The sequence below is a fragment of the Dermacentor silvarum genome, chromosome 7 (genome assembly GCF_013339745.2).
Source record: "Dermacentor silvarum isolate Dsil-2018 chromosome 7, BIME_Dsil_1.4, whole genome shotgun sequence".
Classification (NCBI taxonomy): Eukaryota; Metazoa; Arthropoda; class Arachnida; order Ixodida; family Ixodidae; genus Dermacentor; species Dermacentor silvarum.
The window spans coordinates 161,559,264-161,571,927 of NC_051160.1; the positions used below are offsets into that span (position 1 = coordinate 161,559,264).

The 12,664-nt window shown below is 43.9% G+C and overlaps 1 protein-coding gene across 2 annotated transcripts in view; it reads left to right on the forward strand.

Moving 5' to 3' along the window:
• The window catches only part of LOC125947042 (uncharacterized), a 74,615-nt gene extending 62,808 nt beyond the window's left edge, over positions 1-11,807 (forward strand). For both annotated transcript variants that reach the window (XM_049671324.1, XM_049671326.1), the window contains exon 6: positions 11,571-11,807. The gene's annotated coding sequence lies outside the window, so the exon portion shown is untranslated. The remainder of the gene's footprint in view (positions 1-11,570) is intronic.
• Positions 11,808-12,664: the final 857 nt, after the last annotated feature.

A 12,664-nucleotide genomic window follows, 5' to 3' on the forward strand; every position in this document is an offset into this window, starting at 1 on the left:
ACCAGACACACACTACAGAAAACGGCAGCGATTGTGGTGATCCCGTGCAGTCTCGCGCAGGCGCGTGATGACCACGCGTGGCTATGCATTGCAGTGGCGTAAATCGGTACTTTGAACTTCGCGAAAACCTCGTTCAAGCGGACATACAATTGTCACAGCTTTTGGAAGGGCCTTCTAATTTGACTACTCGGCAGTTCCAATTTCAATTCATTCCCAGTTTCGTTCTCGAAAAGTTCGTTGAAGCGGAAATACCAAATAAGACGGCTTCGTTATGGAGATACTTTTTTTGTATTACTTTCTATGGGCAGCTGACGGGGAATCGGAAAAGCTACGTTGTGGCAGAAATCTCGTTGTAGCGGCATTTGTTGTAGGGGGAATCGACTGTAATAAATTGGGTGTGTGTTATATTTCTACTCCGTTTAGGAGCTTTCTATGTTAGCTTATTACTTTGGACACATAGAAAGTTGGTGTGCGTTTGATTTAAGCGCATATTAGAATCAGGAAAATACTGCCAAATGAATCAGCGATTTGCTTTGTCGTTTCATTGCATTTTGTTTAAGTCAAACCACCGGATAAATCAATCAGTTTCGTCGGTCCCATTAGGCTCGAATTGAAGGAAGTTGATTGTATGTTGTAAAACACTTGAGCACATCATCTATTCATTCCTTATGAAATAATATCAAGATAATTTTTTTTACTCATCCCAACGTTGCTTTTGCACAGGGCTTTCTTGTGCAATGCAGTTAGCTGAGTTCATAAATGATATTGCCTTATCTTTTGATAAAGGTGTACATCTGGATGCCATTTTTCTCGGTTTTAAGAAGGCTTTTGGCATCGTGCCGCATCACCTTTACAAGTCATCTCTTTTGGGAATTCCAGAATCTCTGTTGGTATGGCTGAAAGACTGACCGACTGTCAGGTACGGCCTGATCATCCACAGATGTGCTATCTGGTGCACCCCAGGGCTCATTCTTGAGTCCCCTACTGTAATGATTTTCCAACTGGCCTGAAATCGACAGTTCGAATTTATGGCAATGACTGCATATTGTATTATCCTGTGAAATGTGTTAATGACATTGCTGTGCAATTACATTGCAGCCCGACCTGTAAGCAGTTTCATCTTGGTGTGTTGACTGGCAAATAATCTAAACATAGCAAAATGTTTTCACATATGATTTACCAATACGAAAAAAAACACAAAAAATGCTGAGCTGTTTCTATGTCTTCGAACTCACCCATTAGAATTGACTTGGCATAACATTCACTTCTACATTGGATTGGGCATGTGACATTGATAAAATTGCTGCTAAAGCTTCTAAATTCTTGCACTTGCAATTCTTGCACTTGCAAATTCTTGCAATTCAACGAAATTTCAAGCATGCATTGAGATAGTTCAAGGAAACCTTGTGTTATTCGAACTTTATACAGATTTTGGGATACTCTTGTGTTCTGTGCGTGACCCCTTTACAGCCGTGTAAAGGGTAAACTAGAAAGAGTACTGCGAGGTTTGTGACAGGCAATTCTGATTACACAATAAGAAGCTCAGATTGCAGACAGACTGGGCAGAAAAGAACTCTCCTCTCATCGAAAGCTGCAAAGGCTTACGTTTGTCCTCAGCATTTATAATAAGCAAACTCAATAATATAAAACCATTTTTTGTGTCAGCGGGATGTGACATATAAAAAAGAGTTAGGGAGTGTAAATGTCGCCTTGACGTATTCAAATTCTCGTTCTTTCTTAACACTAGTATTACTGCGTTGGATGAGCTACCTGCGGAGTTCTTTTGATGCCATGCTTCGCTAGTGCAATTGAGTCTGGTCTGTGAAGACACGTGCTTGCTTTTTACCGGATTCTATTATTTAGATGTTCTCGCTTTTCTTTTGCAGAGATGTTTTCATATATCTGGCATTCTGAGGGCGGTTGACACAGCTTGCCCATGTTTGTCGATTAACCGTTTTTCTTGTTCTTTTTTTAGCATTGTGCTTCCCCTACAACAATGTCCTCGGGTGATGTAGGTCGCAGCAGATGTGAAACTACCTTCGTTATGTCCAATACAGTAAACTCAGCCTAAACGGAACTCGAAGGGGACAGAATAGTGTTTTGTTTATCTGAAGTTCCATATTAAGGGGGGACATATTTTCTAAAGCTGTCTTACTTACTTTTTTACCAAATTCAGTTAAGTCAGTCGCATTCAGTTTTCTGAGCTGATTTCAAACATGCTATTATTTTTTTGATAGATAAGTAATTATGGAGATAATTAAAAGCCTACTATTTATTTTCTGGAGACAATAGGAAAGAAAAAGTAGGGCAGAAAGCAGTAATAATGCATGAATATTGAATATTGAACTGAATTGAGAAAAAAAAAATGCCGAATATGGAACTAAATGTCAAATACCAAGAAATTTCTGACAAAATTTAATGCTTACAAATTTTGGACAAGAATACACTGTGCTGCACATGCTCAGAATTCGCACTAGCATTGCATTACAAGAATTAAGTAAGCTATCAGTAACTCAGATATATAGAAATCAAGATCTACATTACGGTATACTTTTATTAAAGGGTCTCCAAATTAGTATGCAAACAATGATTACAGCTCACTTATAGTATTGAAGGTCTGGAAAATATTTTTCTGTCAATAGAATGTCTATAAAATCAAGTGTTTTTTTTTTCCTCTGAAGCATGACCATCTGCTAGGAAAGAGGCAAAATCCCAAAACAGTGGAAAACAGCAAAAATCGTAATGATCCCGAAGCCAGGCAAAAAACTACAGCTTGAAAACCTCAGACCAATCTCGCTGACCTCATGCATTGACAAATTGATGGAACACGTGGTCCTCGACAGATTAAACAGATACATGAACAGAGAAGCCTTTCCACACACAATGGTGGGCTTCCACCCGAAGTTATCGACGCAAGACATAATGCTGAGAATTAAGCATCAAATAATAGACGGTAACGGCGGCTCCTGGATGGATACCAAGGCCATACTGGGACTAGACCTAACCAAGGCCTTCGACAATGTGAAACATGAAGCAAGATTGGAAAACCTGGAAAAATTACGAGTTGGGCGTAAGACATACGAATATATCAAAGACTCTATCTGACAGAAGAGCAATCTTAACAATAGGAGGAGTGGCGTCGGAAGAACTAGAGATGGGAAGCAGAGGTACGCCGCAAGGCTCTGTCCTCGCCTTTCCTCTTCAATGTCGCCATGATAGGCCTCCCATAAATACTTAATAACATTGAAGATCGAAATCATAGCCTATACGCCGATGATATTATGCTATGGATAGCTGGAGGCAGTGTTGGTCATATTCAGGACACACTGCAAAAGGCGATTGATGCGGTAGAAGTATACGTTGGGTCGAGAGGTCTGGGATGCTCCCCGCAGAAATCCGAGCTCCTGCTATACCAGCCAACGTCAAGAGGGAAAAAGAAAACTGAAGTCCCCAATATACAGCAACCCATACCGCTGGTTACAAGTATAAAGATCCTCGGTATGTGGATTCAGAACAACAGCTACAATATTGAAACCATCAGACAGTTATAAAGCACTACATATCAGACAACGCGTTTTATTTCACGCATAGCAAATAAACACCACAGTATAAAAGAAAATAGCTTGATCAGACTAATTCAAGCCTTTGTTCTCAGCCGGATTGTCTACGTAGCGCCATTCTTAGACCTTAAAACTGAAGAAAAGAAAACAGTCAACGTCGTGATTAGGAAAACCTACAAGCAAGCTCTGGGGATACAAGTCACCACTTCGAATGAACGTTTCGAGGCACTGTGACTCTATGGCACCATAGAAGAATTGATATAAGCTCACAGAACTGCCCAGATGGAGAGGCTCTCCAAAAGTTAAACCGGAAGACATATTCTGGAAGCACTGCGCATCAACTATGAACCCAGAACTGACATCAAAACAGATATACCAGCGGACATTAGGAGACGCCTATATATCCCTCCGTTACCCAAACACATGCATCCTTCGCACAACAAAGAACGAAGAAAATAAAAGAGCCAAAGCATTAGGAAGAAAGTTTGAAAATTGTAAAGACGAGTGCTATGTAGACGCAGCCGACTACGAACATCAAGATGCCATGGCAGTGGCAGTAGTCAATAATCAAGGACATGCAATTGCGTCAGGCACAGTCCTAACAACAACGCCAGAGGTAGGAGAAGAGGTTGCCATTGCACTAGCAATGACATCTTCTCCCAAAAATAAGATTATAATAAGTAATTGCAAGACTGCCTTATTAAATTACGCGAAAAGGACGCATCTCGCCAAAGGCGCAAAAAATCCTCCAGGCTGGTTTCCACGGAGACCGAGTTAGGGGAATACAAATCATCTGGGCACCAGCCCACTCTGGCTTGCCAGGCAACGTGAATGCGCATGATGCGGCTCGAGGTTTTGCAGACCGAGACGATGGAACCAACACGGACGCATTCGCAATCCACCAGTCAGGCAGAGATAGGCTGGTTTCCTTTAGGGAAATCATTGATCACTACAGACTAGGCAGGGCTAGATATCCAGCAGCACATTGCTCGTTAAACAAGTGGCAATCGGTGGCTTGGCGGCTAATACAAACCAACACATTCCCCAATCCCATTGCCTTCAGTCACTATCACCCAGACGTATACACAGACATATGTAAGCATTGTAACAACCGAGCAGATCTTCAACACATAATCTGGGCATGCCCAAAGAAACAATATAATAACAATAACTGGTCAAAAACACAACAACCAAGTTTAATAACAAATGAGGAGCTCGGACCCGGATGTTCAAGCAAGAGTAGTCCAAATGGCTGAAGACGCCGCCGTTGCTCAGGGGCTGCCGGTCGCCGTCTAAAGGGGGGGACGAGGGAGGCTTCTAGTCATTACCCCCTCCTCTAACCACATTTTGGGCAAAATAGTTATTTCTCTCTCTCTCTCTGAAGCTAAAGAACTAGTGACATTATATTGTACAGAATGCCAATGAGGTTCTCAGTTTAACAGTGGAGCTGTGTTTTATGGCAATCTTTTATTGCATAGAAAGTTTACCTTTCCAGTTTTTCTCCGAAATGCAAAAAGGCCTTATGGCAGGTGGGTTATCGTAAGGTCAACCTGTGAGACAGACGAAAGTGTGGATCGCGTACCATGGGTTTGATCATTGCTCTGAGCATAGCCATCATCGGCACTGTGCGGGTTGACCCCAGTTGGCGCAGACGATAAAAAGCAGGCGCCATTTCATTCTCAGGTTCGGCGTGATTTGCCACCTGTGAAAGAAATTCTGACATCGGGAGTGGTCACAGCAAGTTCTCACGATGCCCCCCCCCCTCTCCCCCTTCCATACCTGCCAACTCTTCCGACTTTTCCGTAAACCGTACGAATTTGGACCCGTCTTACGATTTTACGAACGGTTCACGATATTTCAATGGTTCTTGATAAAGGCGGCCAGGTTGATATGCTATTTCTTGACTTTTGTAAGGCCTTCGATAAAGTGTCACATTCCAAACTTTTGCTCAAACTTGAACTAATTGGTCTTCCGAATTACCTTATCAATTGGATTGCATCTTACTTGAAAAACAGAGAACAATTTGTTGATATTAAGGGTTGCCATTCTCGAGTGCTTCCTGTTAACTCTGGTGTGCCGCAAGGCAGTGTATTGGGACCTTTGCTATTTTTCATTTGTATTAATGACTTAACAGAGGACATTTCATCATCAGTGTCCGTACGGTTGTTTGCAGATGACTGCATTATTTTTAAGCAAATGACTTCTACCAATGACCACGATTTGCTCCAACAGTCCATTGATAATATAAGTTCTTGGTGTCATTCTTGGGATATGCAGTTAAATGTAGAGAAAACAGTTTTGCTAAGAGTCACTGGAAAAAAGACCCCCAGCTTATTTGAGTACTGCTCCAGCAATACTCCCATTCAAGCTGCTGACAGTTACAAGTATCTTGGAGTTACTTTTACTAATAAATTAACATGGACTAAACATATATCGAGATATGTTCGAAGGCATTTAAGAAGTTGTGCTTCTTACGCAGAAAGCTTCGTAATGCTCCTCCTCATGTGCGCCTGCTCGCTGTAAACACATATGTACGGTCACAATTAGAATACGCTTCACAAATTTGGGACCCACACACGATAAAAGATATAAATCAGCTTGAAATGATTCAGCGTAAGGCCACCAGATTTATCTTCAATAAATATAGAAGATCTGATTCCCCAAGTGAAATAATGAAGAAAAACAAATTTTTTTCCTTACATTCTAGAAGGAAATTTCATCGCATAAAATTTCTTCATAATATAATGACTGGTTACACGAAGTTAACTGATCTTCCATACCCTTCGCCCTGTAACAACAAGGCAAACAAGACACACTAGAGCTCATTTTTTGCAACCAATTTTTGCCAGAACTAAAGCATTCCAAAACAGTTACTTTCCGAGAACTATACAGGACTGGAATATACTTCCAGAATCAGTAATAATGTCGCCAAATTTCGTTCAGTCTTTGGAGGAGCACATTTTATGTTTGTTGTGAGGTTTCTTTTTCCTGCTGATGTTGGGTTTGATTAACTACGTGATAATGCATTATCACTTAATATGCATTCATTGCAGCTTTTTTCAGTCCTTGATGCTTTGTATTTATAGCGTATTGTTATCTATTACTCGAATATTGTACCATTGTATGTATCATTTTATCATTGTTTTTATTATCATGTATCTGCCCCTTCTGCTTGGGCCAAGTTGGCCTGCAGTATTTTCAAATAAATAAATAATAAAAATGTTGGTTCAATTTTTACAAAAAGTGGTTATATTTGCGAAATATTTTTAAAAAATTCCTTATAAAGTCGCACCGTTGCTGGTGGGCGGGAGTGCCACTTACATTGGGGCGCATAGAGATGGGGGTGTGCGTCGTAACCTTTATTGTCTGCAGAGTAAGGACATTTTTCACTCTGTGACGCCTTCGTTATCGGGTCGTTAGATGACCTGGCGATGGCCGGAAGTCGCTGGTTGTCGTTACTCTCAACATAGAGACCCGCCTGTACTTAAGTGGCGCCCCCAGAGATGACGGCGATTTCGGGTCGATGCGGCAGGCACAGTTTCTGTATTGGAGGCTGTGGCTTGTCGTCTCGCCTGTCACCTTCGCTAGGCTTTTTTCGCGAGTATAACCTGTTTTGAGGGCCTCGCTTGGTTTTTTTTTGTGGGATGTGCTGCTGCATTGGGCGCAGTGCGACTCCGGCACTCCAGTGTTTCGTAGCCGTAGCGGCTGCGAAGTGTGATATCGTGCTCAAAGCCTCGTTTGTACTAGACTCTATCGGTACTTCCAAGTGTGTTTGAAGTCGTACTCCTCGGCAGAATTCCCGTGGCCCCCTCCCCCCGGTCCCGAGTCTACAAATGAATTCGCAATTCTTGAGCTTGGCAGGTATGCCCTTCCTCCACTTTATCTCGTTCATCTGCCGTCCACTGAAATGAATGCAGCCAGGCAGTCGGCGCACTATGGTCACACGGTGCATTCATGCCCGCAGACAAAGATGCTAGTCTGGTGACGGGCTGCTGGAAGCTACAAAGAGAGCAATGTGCATCCTCATTGTTGCTGTTCTATGCACTTGCTTTAATTTGGAGGCTGTTTGCTGGCTTTCCGAGTGTTGCGCAGCTGCTGTGAATATATCTGCGTGGATCGGCACCGAACCATAACTTTATTCGCTGACGTCTGAGGAAGCAGCATTGATTAGGCCTAGGCTGTGTGGCCTGATGAAAATTCACCGCTGGCCGACGTGCGAGGGCTGCCAGCCATCGCGAAATGCTTGCCACTGTGCTCATACGAGTGGCTCATTAGTAACTGGTCCCGATATCATGTGTATGGGTTAGATTGATAGCTGTTGCAGTGGCGTAAAGTTTGTCGCGGCTTACGTATACAACATGTGTGTGCTCTCCGGTGCTTAATCAGCCCAATATTCGTATATTCTTTTGCACTTTCAGAAATATGCGCTACTTTTCTTGCCATTCCTTTTGTTCATGTTGGATTATCGTTTCGATCAGTCCTGTCGACCTGGAAGAACCTTGTACTGACAGGGGCGGTTCCGGCCCACTTGGTACCATACTGCGAATTGCGGCAGTTGAGCTGACGCCGGGGAGCGCATGCAGTGGGGCAGAAGTGCTCCGGTTCACGCTACCGTGTCAACCGGAGCAGGCCCGTCAGCGGCGAGCTCGGCGTTCCTTTTGCGCTGACAACAACGAAATGAGGTGCTTGCTTGGGTGGCATCGAGCTTGAGGAGCTGCGCTATACGATTTGTGAATAGAATTTATTTGAAGGGGACAGACAACCGCCCAGAGCATGAATGGAGATAACCCCGGGGATGGAAAGTTCGTCTATCGTATTGGCTAGAACGGGCCCTGTTTTTCTCATTAAACGTGGATTTATATTTTTCATTCTTCACTAAAAGTCATGGAAAATGACCTTTGGCGCCCCATGCGGCAAAAACATGAACCTATTTAAGAGATCTACCATGTGACCTTCTACCAGTGTATGCTGTTCCTCGTCTTTTTTATTAATATTGAAATGCAGTGCCATTCTTTCTATTATAAGTTTTTTCTAACTTACAATGTGCAGATAAGCCTTCGTTTATAGTGAGTAGAAAAGTGGCGCTGCCTTCGTTTTCGATGACTTGGCTTGGCTCGTCTATCAACTGAATAACGACGACGGGGACCAGCCAGCCATGACGTAGGCGTGTACTTTGGAAAAGAACACGGTGCAGCTGTAAGAAAGATCTGTACAGCAACGCAAACTTATTCTACCAGTCTATTTACCTTTAAAAGTGGCTGGAAAGGTGACAATATAGGTGGTTAACCACAGTTGCACTTCCTCCAGTGAAAGCAGGCCGATGGGCAGCTTTCACAATTTGCGAGGCAGGCTATCGGCATTGCTATCACTTCTCAGCGTTGCTGGAGGAGGGACTCTTATTTTTTTAGAGGCTGCTCAGATCGAAAAATTCTGCTTACAAAATATCCACGCACTTTTAGAAGTAACCGCTGCAGGTGTAAACACTACCGAGGGTGAGCTTTTCATTGCGCCATAAAAAACTGGGTCCATAAATATTGTTTGTTAGTCCCTTGAATGTTCACTGTTTGGGAGTCTGTGATATTTGAGTATTTCCACACTTATATATTTTTGAACGATCCCAACTTAAGGTCCCGGCTGCTGGCTATACATTTCTGTTGGCCAAAGCCTTAGTGATTTCGATGCTAAGGTTTGCTTTTGCTGGGTAATTCGAACTTGGCTAGAAGCATGCCCGCACCTGACCTCAGTAGTGACCCCGATTGAGACCACTCTAGTGGCAACGTCTGTCTTGGCAAAGCTTTGGGGACATTGAATATGTCGAACACACACCATCTTTGGCCAAAATGACTATTTTTGTCTTGCCATAGGATGATTTTTGATGCAAGAACAGTAGCTCACAATGAAGCATTACAGTATTTCTCTGATTCTAGCACTTTCCCTTTTTTATTATTATTATACGCATGGTCCAAAGATAACCCATGTGGTGCAGTTGGATACGAAACTGAAATCATGTTCTCGGTGTTTGCAACAGTCTACCGTCAGAGCCGGCATAATCGTCATTGCCGTCACATGGTGGTGACTCGCGTACCACGCTTGCATATAGGCCTCGTGCTTTGTACCTTTGATGATGATTTGTTGGCATCCCCTTTGAAACGGGGCAGTGACAACTCGTCACCTGGTAATGTTTGCTGTACAAGAAAAATTACTCAGCTGATGGTCCACCATTGCTCCTGGTTGTGCCTGAAAACCTGCTCCCTGCGGTTCTTCATTCAGTGTACGATGATATCATGTCCGGGCACCTTAGCTTCACACGCACACTGTACCGACTTCACCAGAGATTTTGCTGGCCCAAACTCTGGAAAACAACAAAACAAATTGTCGCCTGTTGCAAATAAATAAGGAGGGGCGCCGAGCATGAGCGGCAGCCATAGCACAGTTGCTCCCAGATGACAAACGAGTCAGGCGTCCGGGAACGGGTCTAATTCCTGTCGTCGTTTTGCTTCATTGCCAGCTGTACTGTTTGTCAGTGCCACAAGCAAACAGCGATGGCTCCAGCAGGCTGTTTGCAACCAGTTAGGCCACTGACATTGCCCTTTGAAAATGTTGGCATCGACTTGCTTGACCTGCTTCCGAAGATGTTGGCTGGCTACTGCTGGATTATAGTGTGCGTCGATTACCTAACTCGCTACACGGAAACAGCGGCACTGCAGCAGATGGCTCTTCCTTTTTGATGCATCATGGCACTCTGCGGGTTGTTATCAGCAATTGTGGACGGCAATTCACCGCCGACATCATTGAAGAACATTTGTGGCTTTGTGGTTCTGCCTATCGCTCCACTCCTTATCACACTCAAATCAATGGCTTCACGGAGTGGACAAATCAAACTTACCAACATGCTCTCAATGTGTGTTGCCACTGACCACTAAAACTGGGACACGCCGTCTTACCTTTTCTTACGTACGTGTACAATATTGCTAAGCATGAAGTTACTGGATGTGCGCCATTCTTTCTGCTGTACGTATGCACTCCCCAGAGCTTTCTGGCCACTATTCTACCTTTATTGTGTCAAGAAGATCCTTCGATTGCCCAAACTCTGTGTCGTGCTGAAGAAGCTTGTTGACTGGCACATCTTAGGACGTTGTCTTCACAAGGGCACTGCCAGACTTGCCACGATACCTGGCATATCCCCGTTAGCTTTACCTCCCGGTGAATGTTTTTGGTTGTGAACACCTGTTTGCAAAAAAGGGACCGTACTGCAAGTTTCTCGCCACTTACTCCGTTGTTGGACCATCATTTGAGTGACGTGAGCTATGTGCTGCCAAAGTGACGGCAAGTAATCGGCGTTCGCGCGAAGCAAGTTGTTCACGTGGCCCGCCTCAAGCAGTACCATCACGGGCCGCTTTAGCTTGCTTGGCGAGCTTCGTCTGCCTCCGGTGAAAATGTTGCAGCACTGAGCCAAAACAAGAACTAGTAGAGGTGGGCTCCTGAGCTCAGCTGAACTCCGCGCCAGCTGGTCCTTGTGGCTTCCTACTGCATCTCGTTTCATTATTTTGATAACAGTATGATAACAATTTTTGACAACAATATGACAGCAGAATTTTACAGCGAAGCTGTATATGTCTAGGTGAAACGTCCGTCTGGTTGCACTAATGCGCTCGTGCCACTACTCACACGTTTGTCGTCGTCTTCCACAGCTGGCTCCGTGGCCGCTCATCATTCCAGTGTAGAATTTGACTTCTCTTGCGTCTTTGTAATGGGGAGACTGCGTTTACGGGGGTATGTCTTACGTGACAGACAGATTTAATAACAGAGGTGATATGTGGATGTGTGTGTGTACCTATCGTCACGATGACCACCAGTAAGAACCGGGCAAAATTAATCTTGAGTCCCCCTACTACGGCAGGCCTTGTAATCATTTTGGGGTTTCGGCACCCCAGAATTTAATTATTTGGCTTTCATTCAGAATAATTTTTCATTATTTTTATTTAGCTAATGGCTTTCCTTTCTGCTTAGCATCCTGACAATGATGCCATCTGCCAGAGCCAAGTGGTGACGGGAAATGTGCGGCACCTACACCGAGGAGCTGAAAAGTGAGTGTGTGAAAAGCGTCACCGGTAAAGGTCTGTAAACTTATGTTCCAGGCAGCGGCAAAACACTTGGCTATAGCGCTGCTGAGGAAGAAGAATGCCGCACTCAGATTTGCACTCGAGTAGAACACGCTAGGGTGCCCTGTTCGTGTGGCGATGTCTATGGCCGTGTCTACTGATCGACACCATGGCTGGCCAGATAAGAAATCATGGCCGCAGGAGCTTCCTCATCGGGTCAGCTCCACAATATATTTTATGTTTATTTCAGTGCAGAGAATACACTACAGACCTAGGGAGGTTCGTCTGTAGCTGTTTAGCATTGTTGAAAGAACAATATATATGGTGAAATTTCCATGTGTTTACATCGCCAAAAGTGGAAACTTTGAACTGAGAGGCAGTTCAAGCCGCACCAAAATGACAGAGAAGCAACACGTGTCACCGAGTGCGCTTGCTGAACATTGTGCATCGTCGGGGCATGCTGATAAGTGGGATAAGGCACATGTATTGTGAAAGAAATGAATCGAACCATGCATATTTATCTAGAGTCGCTTCATGGCCGAAACGAAATGATGGAAATTTTCCACTTGTGTGCACTACGTGTGTCCAGCACGTCGTACGATATACAGTTGAACCTTCGTCAGTAAAAACTCTTTAATACGTGTACTCTGTTTCAGTAGTTAAATGCAGCAGAGCCGGGGCTACGCAACCCGCCAGTGCAGATTCTTGCGCAGTGAGATGTAGTGCCCTAATTCGGAACCCGTTGGGCAACTAAATGGCCTTGACAAGTGGTCTTGTCGGTAGGCGTTTACATTTAGAAGCTTTTCTGCAGGTCGCAGGGCGATGTATAGTCCGTTTTTGCTTTATTCCCTATTAACATGTTTATTGAGGCTCTAGATACTAAAAATAGAGTTCTCCACTTGGTGTTCGAATGTGTTGTGCGCAGAGAACAAAAATATAATGCAACACTGCTGTATAGACATTCATTTGCATTTGAAAAGGACAAACAGTTAACTCTTTCCT